Below are 17,445 nucleotides of genomic sequence, written 5' to 3'. Positions count from 1 at the left end.
CATAGAGCGAATTGTTTTCAGCCCAGCCTGAGCGAAATAAGGTGAATTATTTTCAGCCCGGTGTGAGTGAAATAGAGTTTATTATTTTTTAGCCCGTAGTAAGCAACGTGAAATGAATTTTTTTTGCCCGTCGTTAGCATCGTATTGTGAATAATGGTCAGCCCGCCGTGGACGAAATAGGGTGAATTAATTTCAGCCCGCCGTGAGCGGAATACAGTGAATGTTTTTATGACCGGCGTGAGCAATGTAGGGTGAATTATTTTCAGCCCGCCGTGAGAGAAGTAGGATGAATTTTTTCAAGCCCGGTATGAGCAATGTAGGCTGAATTATTTTCAGCCCGCCGTGAGAGAAGTAGGATGCATTTTTTCAAGCCCGGTATGAGCAATGTAGGCTGAATTATTTGAAACCCGTCGTAAGCATTGTAGGGTGAATTATGTCGAGTCCAGCGTGAGCAGCATAGAGTTGATTATTTTCAGCCCGGCGAGAGCAATGAAGGTTTAAGCATTATCCGTCCAACAATAGTAAAACACGGGTGAATTATTTATGGCCCAGTGGAAGCAATATATAGAGTGAATAACTTTTAGCCCGTCGTGCGACAAATAGGCATTATTATTATCTGCCCGGCGTGAGCCAAATCAAAAAAATTAGTCGACAACGGAATGCGTCTCGTCTTTCACGGCGAGCCGCATAGATGACATGTGTGTGTGTGCCGAGTCACTTGAAGTTGAAGTATTTATTAGACATCAATTGGTGGTCCAGTGGTTAGAGTGTTAGCTAACCATGTCAGAGGACTCGGGTTCAATCCCCGGGATAAGCGACCATTAATTTCCAATAATTACTTTCAGTTCATTAAAATCGAATGTGACTTGGGGGATTTTAGGGATCGAACCTCGGACCTCTCGCATTCTAAGCGAGCACGCTAACCACTATACCATGAGATGATGGAATATAGCAGCATAGCAGGGTTTATATGCAGTATCATGCGTCGACGATGGCATGCGTCACGTCTTTCACGGCGAGCCGCATAGATGACATGTGTGTGTGCGCCGAGTCACTTGAAGTTGAAGTAACAACCACGTATCAATTGGTGGTCCAGTGGTTAGAGTGTTTGCTAACCATGTCAGATGACTCGGGTTCAATCCCCGGGGTAAGCGACCATTAATTTCAAATAATTACTTTCAGTTCATTAAAATCGAAAGTGGTGACTTGAGGCGGGATCGAACCTCAGACCTCTCGCATTCTAAGCGAGCACGCTAACCACTATACCATGAGATGATGGAATATAGCAGCATAGCAGGGTTTATATGCAGTATCATGCGTCGACGATGGCATGCGTCACGTCTTTCACGGCGAGCCGCATAGATGACATGTGTGTGTGTGCCGAGTCACTCGAAGTTGAAGTTACTATCAGATATCAATTGGTGGTCCAGTGGTTAGAGTGTTAGCTTACCATGCCAGAGAACTCGGGTTCAATCCCCGAGATAAGCGACCATTAATTTCCAATAATTACTTTCAGTTCATTAAAATCGGAAGTGATCCGGGTTCGAACCTCGGACCTTTCGAATGCTAAGCGAGCACGCTAACCACTATACCATGAGCTGATGGAAAATATCAACATAGCAAGGGTTATATGCAGAATCATGAGTCGACGATGCCTTGCGTCTCGTCTCTCACGGCGAGCCACATAGCTGTGTGTGACATGTGTGTGTCGAGCCACTTGAAGTTGAAGTTGATACCTGATATCAATTGGTGGTCCAGTGGTTAGAGCGTTCGCTAACCATGCCGGAGGATTCGGGTTCAATCCCCGGGATAAGTGACCATTAATTTCAAATAATTACTTTCAGTTCATTAAAATCAAATGTGATGACTTGAGCCGGGATCGAACCTCGGACCTCTCGCATGCTGAGCGAGCACGCTATCCACTATACCATGAGCCGATGAGATTCGGTAGCAAGCCATGGGATGGATGGATGTAGTGTGTGGATGCGAACTAAAAAGCACCAAAAGTCGCAACGACAGCAGTTGTGTAGAGTTTCAACTTGGAATGAATATCAGTTCTGATAGTGTAGTGGTTAGAGTATGAGGTGAGGACCGTGTTGCAACGCTATCGGACCCACCAAGTATTCGAAGCCATGGTTCAAACCCAACACTCGATACAAATTTATAGAGGACATTGTGTGATAATTAGCAATGGAAAAAAAAATGTCTCAAACCCCCAACCCCCCACTTGGTTCGATCCCGGGTGGTGTACACATACACACACACACACTGTGAAGCACAGATGCAAAGAGGTACCAACGCGCAATGAGAGAGACGGAAAAGTGTGTGTGTGGGATGATGAAGCGCCTTTAACGATGTATGCGCCTCGTCTCCAATCTTTCGCACCTGGATGCGTCTCGCCGCTACAGACAAACAGCAAAGTTGGATGCTTGGTGATAACAAACAAACAAACCAACAAACAAACAGTTTCACAGACAAAGTCAAGGTTGAATGGGATGAACCACGGGCTATACAGAAGAGACTAGTATACCAGATGCCCGTCCAAGGACGGCGAACCACCTTGCTAGACGCAATCACCCAAGCGCACAGCACAGCACACATGGAGCAAAACGCCACTCGTATAATCCCACTGCCCAATTCCTTACTCGCTGGGACTTGTTTTTTCATCCATTTATGGACTTGTACATCTTCCACCGTGAGCCCGTCGGTCTTTTGGGTGTTTTTTTTTGGACTTTGTTTTTTTCGTTGCAACCAAGTATCGGTGGCATTTGGGTTTATTTTTGGGACTTTGTATTTTCAGAGTTTGGTTGTGTTGGTATTGACACAACTTTGGGTATTTTGGGTGTGATTATGGACTTGTACTTTTTTTTGTGATATTTTGGTTTCATTTTAGGACTCTGTCGTTTTTCTCTGTAAGCCCGTTGGGGTTGTAAGGTTTTTTTAGACTTGTAATTTTTCGAGAGATTTGGTAACGGGGACGTGTGTTTTATTCAGAATTTGGATGTGTTCCACTTGACATTTATTCATATTTACTGTTTTTGTTCCCACTTTACTTTACCCATCTATTTATCCCTTACTTATTGATAACCTGCCCGTTTATTCTTCAATTATTGGTTACTGTCTTGAGTATCGTTTGAACACTGGTCCGCTGATTCTTGAATCCGTCACTCTAACCACTGAGCCATGGAGTTGTGAATGAATGTTGCAAGAGTTGCTATAAATGGTCATTTAATGTGCGGACAAATTGCAACAGTGTAAAATCTTTATTCATACCCAACTTGCGATTCATTTACATGACATATTTTAGCAACTTATTGTATTTTGCCGAGAGCGGGTTTGAACCGACATTCTTTGGATTACCAATCCAATGCTATAACCACTACACCAACAGTGGTGTATATAATCAAGTTCTGACGTGACCAAGTGGATAGCGCATACTTGCACATGGTCATAGTTATCACCCAGCGTGAGCAAAAGCTTTTTAAATCATATCGGAGTTAGACTTTATCGATATTAAGACTATTTACTTCATTACACATTCGTTTGCTGAGATTGGGTTTGAACCACCATCGTTTGAGTAACCAATCCAATGCTATAACCACTACACCAACAGCGGTGTTTAGATGCAAGTCTTGATGTGACCAAATGGATTCTGCATACATCTATATCGTCATGGTCAGCGAAAATAAACGAAAAAGGGTGCATTATTTTAAGCCCGGCGTGAGCAACGTACGGTTGATTATTTTAAGCCCAACGTGGGCGAAATAGTGTGAACTATTTTCAGCCCGCCGTGAGGGAAATAGGGTGTATAATTTCCAGCCCGTTGTGAGTGAAATTGAGTGAATTATTTTAAGCCCGGCGTGAGCGATATAGGATGAATTCTTTTCAGCCCGGCGTGAGCAATGTATGGTGAATTATTTCCAGCCCGTCGTGAGAAAAGTAGGGTGAATTATTTCAAGACCGGCGTGAACAACGTACGGTGAATTATTTTTAGCCCGTCGTGGGCGAAATGGAGCAAACTATTTTCAGCCCGTCGTGAGAGACTTGGTGTAAATTCTTTTCAGGCCGTCGAAAGTGAAATAGGGTGAATATTTTTCAGCCCTCTTTGAGCAGCAAAGGGTTTAATATTTTCAGCACGTCAAGAGCAACTCACGGCGAAATATTTTCATCCCGGATCGATCAACTTCGGTTGACTAATTTTCAGCCAGTAAAGGGGAAATAGAATGAAATATTTTCAGCCCGCCGTGAGTGAAATAGAGTGGATTATTTTCAGCCCGCCATGATTAATGTGACATGAATTATTTTAATCCCAGAGTTAGCAATGTAGGGTGAATTATTTTAAGTCCGGCATGAGCAGCATAGAGTTTATTTTCAGCCCGCCCTGAGCGAAATAGGGTGAATTATTTTCAGCCCGGCGTGAGTGAAATAGAGTGTATTATTTTAATCCCGTAGTAAGCAACGTGGGATGAATTATTTTTGCCCGTCGTTAGCATCGTAGAATGAATAATGGTCAGCCCGCCGTGGACGAAAAAGGGTGAATAAATTTCAGCCCGCCGTGAGCGAAATACAGTGAATGTTTTTATGCCCGGCGTGAGCAATGTAGGGTGAATTATTTTAAGCCCGTCGTGAGCAGCGTAGGATGAATTATGTCGTGTCCGGCGTGAGCAGCATAGAATTGATTATTTTCAGCCCGGCGTGAGCAATGTAGCTTTAAGCCCGTCAGGCGCTAGCAAAACTGGGTGAATAATTTATCGCCCGGTAGTAGCAATATATCGGGTGAATTACTTTCAGCCCGTCATGAGACAAATAGGGTACATTATTATTATATGCCCGGCGTGAGCCAAATCAAAGTGATGAGTTGAAGACGGAATGCGTCTCGTCTCTCACGGCGAGCCACATAGCTGATGTATGTGTGTGTTCAAAACTACTTGAAATTTAAGTAACAATTACATATCAATTGGTGGTCCAGTGGTTAAAGTGTTCGCTAACCATGCCAGAGGATTCGGGTTCAATTCCCGGTATGAGCGACCATTAATTTATAATAATTACTTTCAATTCACTAAAATTGAACATGACTTGAGCCAGGTTCGGACATCTGACTTCTCGCATGCTGAGCGGGCACGCTAACCACTATACCATGAGCTGATGGATTACAGCACTATAGCAGGGGTTATATGCTGAATCATGGGTCGACGATGGCATGCGTCTCGTCTCTCACGGCGAGCCGCATAGCCGACATGTGTGTGTGTGCCGAGACACTTGAAGTTGAAGTAACGTTAAGATATCAATTGGTGGTCCAGTGGTTAGAGAGTTCGCTAATCACGCCAGAGTACTCGGGTTCAATCCCCGGGATAAGCGACCATTAATTTCCAATAATTACGTTCAGTTAATTAAAATTGAATGTGACTTGATCCGGGATCGAACCTCGGACCTCTTGCATTCCAAGCGAGTATGCTAACCACTTGACCATGACCTGATGATATTTAGCAGCATAGCAGGGTTTATATGCAGAATCATGAGTCGACGATGGCTTGCGTCTCGTCTTTCACGGCGAGCCGCATAGATGACATGTTTGTGTGTGCCGAGTTACTTGAAGTTGAAGTAACAATCAGATATCAATTGGTGGCCCAGTGGTTAGAGTGTTCGATAGCCATGTCAGAGGACTCGGGTTCAATCCCCGGGATCAGCGACCACTAATTTCCAATAATTACTTTCAGTTCAATAAATTTGAATGTGGCTTGATCCGGGATCGAACCTCGGACCTCTCACATTCAATGCGAACACGCTAACCACTATATCATGAGGTGATGGAATGTGGCAGCATAGCAGGGTTTATATGCAGAATCATGAGTCGACGATGGCATGCGTCTCGTCTCTCACGGTGAGCTGCATAGCTGTGTGTGACATGTGTGTGTCGAGCCACTTGAAGTTGAAGTAAGTATGTGATATCAATTGGTGGTCCAGTGGTTAGAGCGTTCGCTTACCATGCCAGAGAACTCGGGTTCAATCCCCGAGATAAGCGACCATTAATTTCCAATAATTACTTTCAGTTCATTAAAATCGAAAGTGGTGACTTGAGCCGGGATCGAACCTCGGACCTCTCGCATGCTAAGCGAGCACTCTAACCACTATACCATGAGCCGATGAGGTTCGGTAGCAAGCCATGGGATGGATGGATGTAGTGTGTGGATGCGCACTAAAAAGCACCAAAAGTCGCAACGACAGCAGTTGTGTAGAGTTTCAACTTGGATAGAATATCAGTTCTGATAGTGTAGTGGTTAGAGTATGAGGTGAGGACCGTGTTGCAATGCTATCGGACCCACCAAGTATTCGAAGCCATGGTTCAAACCCAACACTCGATACAAATTAATAGAGGACATTGTGTGATAATTACCAATGGAAAAAAAAAATATCTCCAACTCCCAACCCCCCACTTGGTTCGAACCCTCGTGGCGCTACATGTGGTATGTATAGCGGCAGCTGCGAGATGCAGTTGAGAGTACCGAGCAGAGCAGAGAGATGGATGAGTGTTTGAGAGTGGGGTGAAGCGCCTTAAACGATGAATGCGCCTCGACTCTAATCTTTCGCACCTGGATGCGTCTCGCCGCTACAGACAAACAGCAAAGCGGGATGCACAAACAAACAAACGTACAAACAAACAAACAAACAGTTTCACAGACAAAGTCAAGGTTGAATGGGACGCACCGCGGGTTGTTGCAAAGAGACTAGTATACCTAGGCCCGTCCAAGGACGGCGAACCAGGCGGCTAGACATAATCACCTAAGCGCACAGTACACGTGGAGCAAAACGCCACTCGTATAATCCCACTGGCCAATTCCTTACTGCCCGGGACTTGTTTTTTCATCCATTTATGGACTTTTACATCTTCTACCGTGAGCCAGTCGGTCTTTTGGGTGTTTTTTTTTTACTTGGTTTTTTTCGTTGCAACCAAGTATCGGTTGAGTTTTGGATTTATTTTGGGACTTGTATTTTTCAGAGTTTGGTTGAATTGGATTTGACACATTTCCTCGGATTTTTTCACCGCGAGCTTTTGCGGCTGCGGGGGTGCCACTTCGTGGGCCTATCCTCAAGGGCTCGAGTCGCGGTCAAGATATCCTCGGTTTTTGTAACTTATTCACGTTTGACCCGTCGAACTCCCCACTCTTATCCTCACCTCCTTCTCCCTATCTTTCCTCATCCTTCCCTCCCACTTTCTCCCCTCCCACTTTCTCCCCTCCCACTTTCTCCCCTCCCACTTTCTCCCCTCCTACTCCCCACTCCCATCCTCCCCCTCTCTATCTCCCCACCCCTCACCATCCCCTACTTGCACACTCCTCCCTCATGTAACCCATCCCCTTAGACTCACATGTATCTCGTACTTATCTCGATGAGGGTTTGAACAACGGGCCGTTGTATCCTGGATCCAATGCTCTAACCACTGAGCTGTTGAGTTGTATTATCAGTTAAACAGGGAGAAAAGTCATCAGCCACTTAAGTCAATTCGGGTTTGTCCTAAATACCAATAAATATTAATCGCACGACGTTATGCTTTGGTCAGCAATGTATTTGCTCTTGTCCTTTAGTGTAACTTACAAAACTAAACTTTTCGTATAAAATTCGAATAACCACTTGAGAGGTTATAGTAAAATATATGATTGGTGGGGTATTGGTTAGAGTGTTCGCATAGCATATTCATGTCTTTAGGTTCAATACTCAGAAATTGTGAAAATAAAAATTGATAAAGTCTTTGAAATAATTTACTTGGCTTTCAATCTGAATACCTCATAATTTCCTCTTTTCGTCTATACATTCCTCAATACCGGTTTGAACAATAGCCCATCGTATCTTGAGTGCTGTTCTCTAACCACATAGCTATTGGGAGATATGGGTGTATTTTCTTGGGAGGAAGTCATCGACCAATATGAGGCAACATCGATAGTGAACAGTTGCATTTGCAATAAATTGGTAGAATAATTCATCACCCGACGTTAGCGAATTAGTTGCTATGTTTCACCCAACGTGTTCTGTAGGACACTTAAAATTTCCAGCCCGTTTTTAACAGTTTAAAAGAATTAATTTCCTGCCCGTGGACAAATCATTTGCCAGTTAAACCAATGTCATTGAATCTCCGATACCTTGTGTTTGACCCGAAAAATTCCCTCGAATTCCTTCACCACGAGCTCTCGCGGCCGCAGGGGTGCCCCTTCGGGGGCCCCACCCCCGCGGGCTCGAGTCGCGGTGAAGGTATCCTCGGTTTTTGGTACCTTGAAAACGTTTCGCCCGTCGAACTCAGTTACGCATTTACCAGTTAAACCACTGCCATTAGATATCTCATATATCCACTCATGACCCAGCGTATTCTGAAGGAATTTTAAAATTTCCTGCCCGTTAAGCGTGAGCCTGCGCTTAAATTTCCTGCCCGTGGACAAATCATTTGCCAGTTAAACCATTGTCATTGAATGTCTGATACCTTATGTTTGACCCGAAAAATTCCCTCGAATTCCTTCACCACGAGTGAAGGTATTCTCGGTTTTTTGTACCTTGAACACGTTTCGCCCGTCGAACGCATTCTCACTTTTTTACAACTATTCTTTGTAGCTACTTGTTAAGCGTGAGCCAAATCAAGAAATTTAATCATCCCACGTGACTTTTAGCCCGTCGTGATTAACTTTCGTTGAATTATTTTCTGCCCGTCGTGAGAAAATAAGGGTGAATTCTTTTCAGCCCGTCGTGAGCGGAAAAGGGTGAATAATTTTAAGTTCGGCGTGAGCAACGTAGGGTGAATTATTTTCCGCCCGTCGTGAGCGAAATAGATTGAATTATTTTCAGCCCGTCGTGAGTGAAATAGGGTGAATTCTTTAAAGCCCGTCGTGAGCGAAATAGAGTGAATTATTTGCAGCCCGTCGTGAGCGAAATAGAGTGAATTCTTTTCAGCCCGTCGTGAGCAACTTAGGGTGAATTCTTTTCAGCCCGACGTGAGCGAAAAATAGTGAATAATTTTCAACTCGGCATGACCAACCACTATACGGTGACCACTCTTCAATGAGATCAACATTTAATTTAAATTGGTGGCGAAGTGGTTAGTGAGTTCGCTTACCATGCGTGAGTACTCGGGTTCAAATCCCGATCGACCCTCCCATTTCTAAATTAAAAATTGAACATTGCAAATTAATAATCAATATCAAAGCATTTGCCCGGGATCAAACCTTGGACCTCTCACGTATTAGCCGAGTACGCTAACCAATACACTATTAGACAGATGGAAATTAATAGAGGGAATTGGATGTAAAAATATGTCGTACAGATACGGTGCGTCACGTCGCGCTCACCTGTGTGAGGCAAGAGCTACGCGACGTGTGTAACGCGAGACGCCAAAATAATTGAAACTACTCTTAAATGAGCTCAGTGAAGAATATCAATTAGTGGTCAAGTGGTTAGCAAGTTCGCTTACCATGCGTGAGTATTCGGGTTCAAATCCCGATAGACCCTAATTTCTAAATTGAAATTTACAAATAAACAATTCATAACAATGCCTTGACCGGGAATCGAACCTCGGACCTGTCGCTTCGTAGCCATGAACGCTAACCAATATACCATGAGAGATATGGAAATTAATAGAGGAAATTAGATGTAAAAATATGTCGTTGAGACACGGTGCATTGCTTCGCGCTCACCTGTGCGTCATCAGCGACTTGACGCAAGACGCAGATATGTTTGAAATAACTTGTCAATAAGATCAAAGGAAAAACATCATTTGGTGGTCAAGTGGTTAGCGAGTTCGCTTACCTTGCGTGAGTTTTCAGGTTCAAATCCCGATAGACACCCATTTATAAATTGAAAAAATTGAACATTGTAAATTAATAACAAATAACAGCGCCTGGACTCTGGATCGAACCTCGGACCTATCGCTTCGTAGCCGGGCATGCTATCCAATATACCATTAGAGAGATTGAGTCCATAAAGGGAATTGGATCTATAAATATGTCGTAGAGATACGGTGCATCGCGTCGCGCTCACCTATGCGTCATGAGCGACGTGACGCGAGACGCAGATATGTTTGAAACAGCTTGTCAATAAAATCAAAGAAAAAACATCAATTGGTGGTCAAATGGTTAGCATGTTCGCTTACCATGCGTGAGTTTTCAGGTTCAAATCCCGATAGACACCAATTTCTAAATTGAAAATTGAAGTTTACAAATTAACAATTCATAACAATGCCTTGTACCGGGATCGAACCTCGGACCTCTCGCATGGTAGCAGTGCACGCTAACCAATACACCATTAGAAAGATGGAATTCTATAGAGGAAATTGGATGTAAAAATACATGTCCAAGACAAACGGCGCGCGCCGCGCACGAAACACTGGAAGCGCAACAACAACACCAACCATCTGTCCAAATTCCAACTCGATATGAATATCAGTTCTGATAGTGTAGTGGTTAGAGTGTGTGCGACAATGCCATCCCAATCGGATGTGCGGCGGAAGCACCTCTCCGACCATGGTTCAAACCCCAAGTAGTACACTCGAATCTAATAGAGGACATCGACATATATAACCGATGGAAAAAAAACCCTACCCGACTACTAACAAATTCAACCCCCCTCTCTCCCCCCCACAAAAAAAAAAAAAAAAAACACAAACGGTTCGAGCCCGTGTGTGTGTGGCGAGAAAGGCGCGCGCAAACGGACAAACGGTGAGGAAAGTTGACGTGTATATCGCCTCGCTTGGTAGTCAATTCGAAAAAACTTTCGCCACTGGTTGCGTCTCGCCGCTACAGACAAACCACTCTGGACCTCGGATGGGACAAACAAACAAACAAACAAACACACCGAATCACAGACAGGCCAAGGTCACTTGTCCACGCCCGCGGTTTATAGAGCAGTAGATTATAGAGCAGTAGACTAGTATACCTAGGCCCGTCCAAGGACGGCGAACCACCTTGCTAGACGCAATCACCCAAGCGCACAGCACAGCACACATGCAGCAAAACGCCACTCGTATAATCCCACTGGCCAATTCCTTACTGCCCGGGACTTTTTTTTTCATCCATTTATGGACTTTTACATCTTCCACCGTGAGCCAGTCGGTCTTTTGGGTTTTGTTTGTGGACTTGTTTTTTTTCGTTGCAACCAAGTATCGGTTGAGTTTTGGTTTTATTTGGGGACTTTTATTTTTCATAGTCTGGTTGTATTGTATTTGACACATTTCCCACGTTCTCGAGTTTCGGTGAGGTTTTCCACGGTTTTTTGTATCTTGAACACATTTGGCACGTCAACGTCCCACCTTGATGCTCCCCTCCTTCTTCCTCTCCTTCCCCATCTTCCCGTCTCACTTTCTCCCCTTCCACTTTATTTCTTCCCACTTTTTCCTCTCTTCCTCCCCTCTCTCATCCTTCCCCCTCTCTATCTCCCCTCCCTTACCATCCTCTCCCTCACCATCCCCTCCCTCACCATCCCCTCCCTCACCATCCTCTCCCTCACCATCCCCTCCCTCACCATCCCCTCCCTCACCATCCCCTCCCTCACCATCCCCACCCTCGTCTTCCCTTCTCTGCACACTCTTCCCTATTGCTACCCTTCCCCTTAGACTCACATGTATCTCGTACTTATCTCGATGAGGGCTTGAACAACGGGCCGTTGTATCCTGGTTCCAATGCTCTAACCACTGAGCTGTTGAGTTGTATTATCAGTTAAACAGGGAGAAAAGTCATCAGTCACTTAAGTCAATTCGGATTTGCTCTAAATACCAATAAATATTAATCGCACGACGTAATTCTTTGGCCCGTAATGTATTTGCTCCTATCTTTTAATGTTACAAAACTCTGCTTTGCGTATAAAATTCGAATAACCACTTCAGAAGTAATAGTCAAATATATGATTGGTGGTGTATTGGTTAGAGTGTTCGCATAGCATATATATGTCTTTAGGTTCAATACTCATAAATTGTTAAAATAAAAATTGACAAAATGTTTGAAATAATTTACTTGGCTTTCAATCTGAATTCCTGATAATTTCCTTTTTTCGTCTATACCTTCCTCATTGCCGGTTTGAACAACAGCCCATCGTATCTTGAGTCCTGTTCTCTAACCACATAGCTATTGAGAGGAAGTGGTGTACTTTCTTGGGAGGAAGTCATCTACATATATGAGGCAACATCGATAGTGAACAGTTGCATTTTCAATAAATTGGTAGAATAATTCATCACCCGAAGTTAGCGAATTAGTTGCTATGTTTCACCCAACGTGTTTTGTAGGACACTTAAAATTTCCTGCCCGTTTTTTAACAGTTTAAAAGATTTAATTTCCTGCCCGTGGACAAATCATTTGCCAGTTAAACCAATGTCATTGAATCTCCGATACCTTGTGTTTGACCCGAAAAATTCCCTCGAATTCCTTCACCACGAGCTCTCGCGGCCGCGGGGGTGCCCCTTCGGGGGCCCCACCCCCGCGGGCTCGAGTCGCGGTGAAGGTATCCTCGGTTTTTGGTACCTTGAAAACGTTTCGCCCGTCGAACTCAGTTACGCATTTACCAGTTAAACCACTGCCATTAGATATCTCATATATCCACTCATGACCTAGCGTATTCTGAAGGAATTTTAAAATTTCCTGCCCGTTAAGCGTGAGCCTGCGCTTAAATTTCCTGCCTGTGGACAAATCATTTGCCAGTTAAACCATTGTCATTGAATGTCTGATACCTTATGTTTGACCCAAAAAATTCCCTCGAATTCCTTCACCACGAGCTCTCGCGGCCGCGGGGGTGCCCCTTCGGGGGCCCCGCCCCCGCGGGCTCGAGTCGCGGTGAAGGTATCCTCGGTTTATTGTACCTTGAACACGTTTCGCCCGTTGAAGGCATTCTCACTTTTTTACAACTATTCTTTGTAACTACTTGTTAAGCGTGAGCCAAATCAGGAAAGTTAATCATCCCACGTGACTCTTAGCCCGTCGTGATTAACTTTCGTTGAATTATTTTCAGCCCGTCGTGAGCGAAATAGGGTGAATTCTTTTCAGCTCGTCGTGAGCAACTTAGGGTGAATTCTTTTCAGCCCGTCGTGAGCGAAAAAGAGTGAATAATGTTTGAAAATTCTCTTAAATGAGCTCAGATATGAATATCAATTGGTGGTCAAGTGGTTAGCGAGTTCGCTTACCATGCGTGAGTTTTCAGGTTTAAATCCCGATAGACACCAATTTCTAAATTGAAGAAATTGAACATTGTAAAATAACAATTAATAACAGCGCATTGACCCGGGATCGAACCGCGGACCCTCTCGCTTCGTAGTCGGGCACGCTATCCAATATACCATTAGAGGGACGGAATCAATAAAGGGAAATGGATCTATAAATATGTCGTAGAGACACGGTGCATCGCATCGCGCTCACCTATGCGTCATAAGCGACGTGACGCGAGACGCAGATATGTTTGAAACAATTTGTCAATAAGATCAATGAAAAAACATCACTTGGTGGTCAAGTGGTTAGCATGTTCGCTTACCATGCGTGAGTATTCGGGTTCAAATCCCGATAGGCCCTCCAATTTCTGCAAATTGAATATTGCATATTAATAAATAATAATAGCGCCTGGATCCGGGATCGAACCTCAGACATCTGGTATGATAGCCGAGCACTCTAACCAATACACCATGAGAAGGATGGAGTTCATCAGAGGAAATTGGATGTAAAAATATGTCGTACAGATACGGTGCGTCACGTCGCGCTCACCTGTGTGACGCAAGAGCTACGCGACGTGTGTAACACTACTCTTAAATGAGCCCAGTGAATAACATCAATTGGTGGTCAAGTGGTTAGCGTGTTCGCTTACCATGCGTGAGTTTTCAGGTTCAAATCCCGATAGACACCAACTTCTAAATTGAAAAAATTGTACATTGTAAATTAACAATTCATAACAGCGCAATGTACCGGGATCGAACCTCGGACCTCTCGCATGGTAGCAGTGCACGCTAACCAATACACCATTAGAAAGATGGAATACTATAGAGGAAATTGGATGTAAAAATACATGTCCAAGACAAACGGCGCGCGCCGCGCACGAAACACTGGAAGGGCAACAACAAACAACCATCAGTCCAAATTCCAACTCGATATGAATATCAGTTCTGATAGTGTAGTGGTTAGAGTGTGTGCGACAATGCCATCCTTATCGGATGTGCGGCGGAAGCACCTCTCCGACCATGGTTCAAACCCCAAGTAGTACACTCGAATCTAATAGAGGACATCGACATATAACCGATGGAAAAAAACCTACCCGACTACTAACAAATTCTACCCCCCTCTCCCCCCCCCTGTCCCAATAAAAAAAAAAAAAAAAAAAAAAAAACCCACACGGTTCGAGCCCGTGTGTGTGTGTGTGTGGCGAGAAGGGCGCGCGCAAACGGACAAACGGTGAGGAATGCTGACGTGTGTATCGCCTCGCTTACTCAATTCGAAACTTTCGCCACTGGTTGCGTCTCGCCGATACAGACAAACGACTCTGGACCTCGGTTGGGACAAACAAACAAACAAACAAACAAACAGACAGATCCACAGACACGCCAAGGTCACCTACCCACGCCCGCGGTTTATAGAGCAGTAGAAGACTAGTATACCAGATGCCCGTCCAAGGACGGCGAACCACCTTGCTAGACGCAATCACCCAAGCGCACAGCACAGCACACATGCAGCAAAACGCCACTCGTATAATCCCACTGCCCGATTCCTTACTGCCAGGGACTTATTTTTTTCATCCATTTATGGACTTTTACATCTTCCACCGTGAGCCAGTCGGTTTTTTGGGTTTTTTTGTGGACTTGGCTTTTTTTCGTTGCAACCAAGTATCGGTGGCATTTGGGTTTATTTTTGGGACTTGTTTTTTTCAGAGTTTGGATGTGTTGGACTTGACACAATTTTGGGTATGATGGTGTGATTTTGGACTTGTACTTTTTTACGTGATAATTTGGTTTATTTAAGGACTCTGTCGTTTTTCTCTGTAAGCCCGTTGGGGTTATTACGTTTTTTACGACTTGTAATTTTTCTAGGGATTTAGTACCGGGGATTTGTGTTTTATTCAGAATTTGTATGTGTTCCACTTGACATTTATTGATATTTACTGTATTTGTTCCCACTTTACTTTAACAATCTATTTATCCCTTACCCATTGAGTACCTGCCCGTGTATTTTTCAATTTACTGGTTGCTGTCTTGAGTATCGTTTGAACACTGGTCCGCTGAATCCTGAATCCGTCACTCTAACCACTGAGCCATGGAGTTGTGAATGAAGGTTGCAAGAGTTGCTATAAATCGTCATTTAATGTGCGGAAAAAACTGTAACAGTGTCAAATCTTTATTCATACCCAACTTGCGATTCATTTACATGACATATTTTAGCAACTTATTGTTTATAGCCGAAAGCGGGTTTGAACCGACATCCTTTGGATTACCAACCCAATGCTATAACCACTACACCAACAGTGTTGTAAATTATCAAGTTCTGACGTGACCAGGTGGATAGCACATACTTACACATGGTCATAGTTATCACCCAGCGTGAGAAAAAGCTTTTAAATCACATCGGAGTTGGACTTTATCGATTTTAAGACTACTTACTTCATTACACATTTGTTTGCTGAGAGTGGGTTTGATCCACCATCGTTTGAGTTACCAATCCAATGCTATAACCACTACACCAACAGCGGTGTTTGGTTGCAAGTCTTGATGTGACCAAATGGATTCTGCATACATCTATATTGTCATGGTCAGCAAAAATAAACGAAAATGGGTGCATTATTAAATTAATATTAATAAGCATAATTCAATGCAAGTCTCGACGGGACCTAATGGGTAGTGCATTCTTTAAAATTTTCAGTATCATCGCCCAGCCAGAACAAAATCGATTTATTTGCATCAGTGTAAGAATTTATCGTTTCTGGAACTATTTGTTTCATTCCAATGTTGTTTTCCTGAGAGTGTATTTGAACCACCAACCCTTAATTTAACTATTCAATGCCATAACCACTTCACCAACTACGTTATTTAAATCATTTTCCGAGGTGACCAGGTGGATAGCGCATACTTACATATTGTCATAGTTATCACTCAGCGTGAGCAAAAGCGTTTTATTTACATCGGAGTTTGCATTTAGCGAAATTAAGACTATTTGCTTCATTAGACAATTGTTTGTCAAGAGTGGGTTTGAACCACCATTCTTTGAGTGAATATAGAAAAGCAAGCTTATCAGCTCGACGAATGGATAGTCGTAAGCCAGTAAACTGTCTTAAATAGCAAATTCAGGGCCGAAACGAATGGCTGTTGCTTACATTTTGTTGTTAATCTCCTGTTATTTTTTCTCGAGTAATTCTGACTATACCAACAGTTTCATTGTCTATGCAAACTTTTCAAAAGAGCAATTGCCTATGGCGGTAAAATAACCAACGTGAGGTTCATCGCCCAGCAAGAACAAAATCGATTAATTTGCATCAGTGTAAGAATTCACCGTTGCGGAAACTATTTTCTTCATTCGATTGTTATTTGCCTGAAAGTGGGTTTGAACCATCAACCTTTACTTACTAATCTAAATCTATAACCACTACACCAACAGCAGTGTTTAAGACGATTTTCCAATTTGACCAAATGTATAGCGCGAGAGCAAAAGCGTTTTATTTACAATGGTATTACCAACCTTTGTATTACCAATCCGATGTTATAACCACTACACCAACAGGGGTGCTGAGATACGTCAACAGTCCCGATGTTACCAGTTGGACAGCGCATACTCACACATAGTCATGGTTATCGCCCAGCGTGAGCAAAATTGATTAATAGGCATCACTATCAGAATTATTCAATTATGAAACTATTTGTTTCATTAGACTGTTAATTGCCCAGAGTGGGTTTGAACCACCAACCTTCGTATTATTAAGCAAATGTCATAACCACTACACCAACAGCGGTGCTCATAATCCTCAACAGTCCCGATGTCATCAAGTTGAAAGCGTATACTCACACATAGTCATAGTTATCGCCCAGTGTGAGTAAAATCGATTAATCGGCATAAGTAAAAGAATTACTCTAATGATAGACTATTTGCTACTTTTAATCATTGTTTTCCGAGAGTGGGTTTGAACCATCAACCTTTGAATAACCAATACAATGCTATAACCACTACACCAACAGCGGTGTTTATAAACGTTAACAGTCCCGACGTCACCAAGTGGACAGCGCATACTCACACAAAGTCATGGTTATCACCCAGCGTGAGCAAAATCGATTAATAGGCATCAGTATTAGAACTACTCAGTTGTGAGACGATTTGCTTCATTACATAGTTGTTAGCTGAGAGTGGGCTTGAACCACCAACGTTTGAATTACCAATACAATGCTATAACCACCACACCAACAGCGGTGATGAAACTGAATTCCCAACGGGACCAGCATTTTAGCGCATAACTATACATTGT

The sequence above is a fragment of the Daphnia pulicaria genome, chromosome 1 (genome assembly GCF_021234035.1).
Source record: "Daphnia pulicaria isolate SC F1-1A chromosome 1, SC_F0-13Bv2, whole genome shotgun sequence".
Lineage (NCBI taxonomy): Eukaryota > Metazoa > Arthropoda > Branchiopoda > Diplostraca > Daphniidae > Daphnia > Daphnia pulicaria.
The sequence above is the reverse complement of the archived record's forward strand: the minus strand, read 5'-3'. Positions refer to the sequence as shown.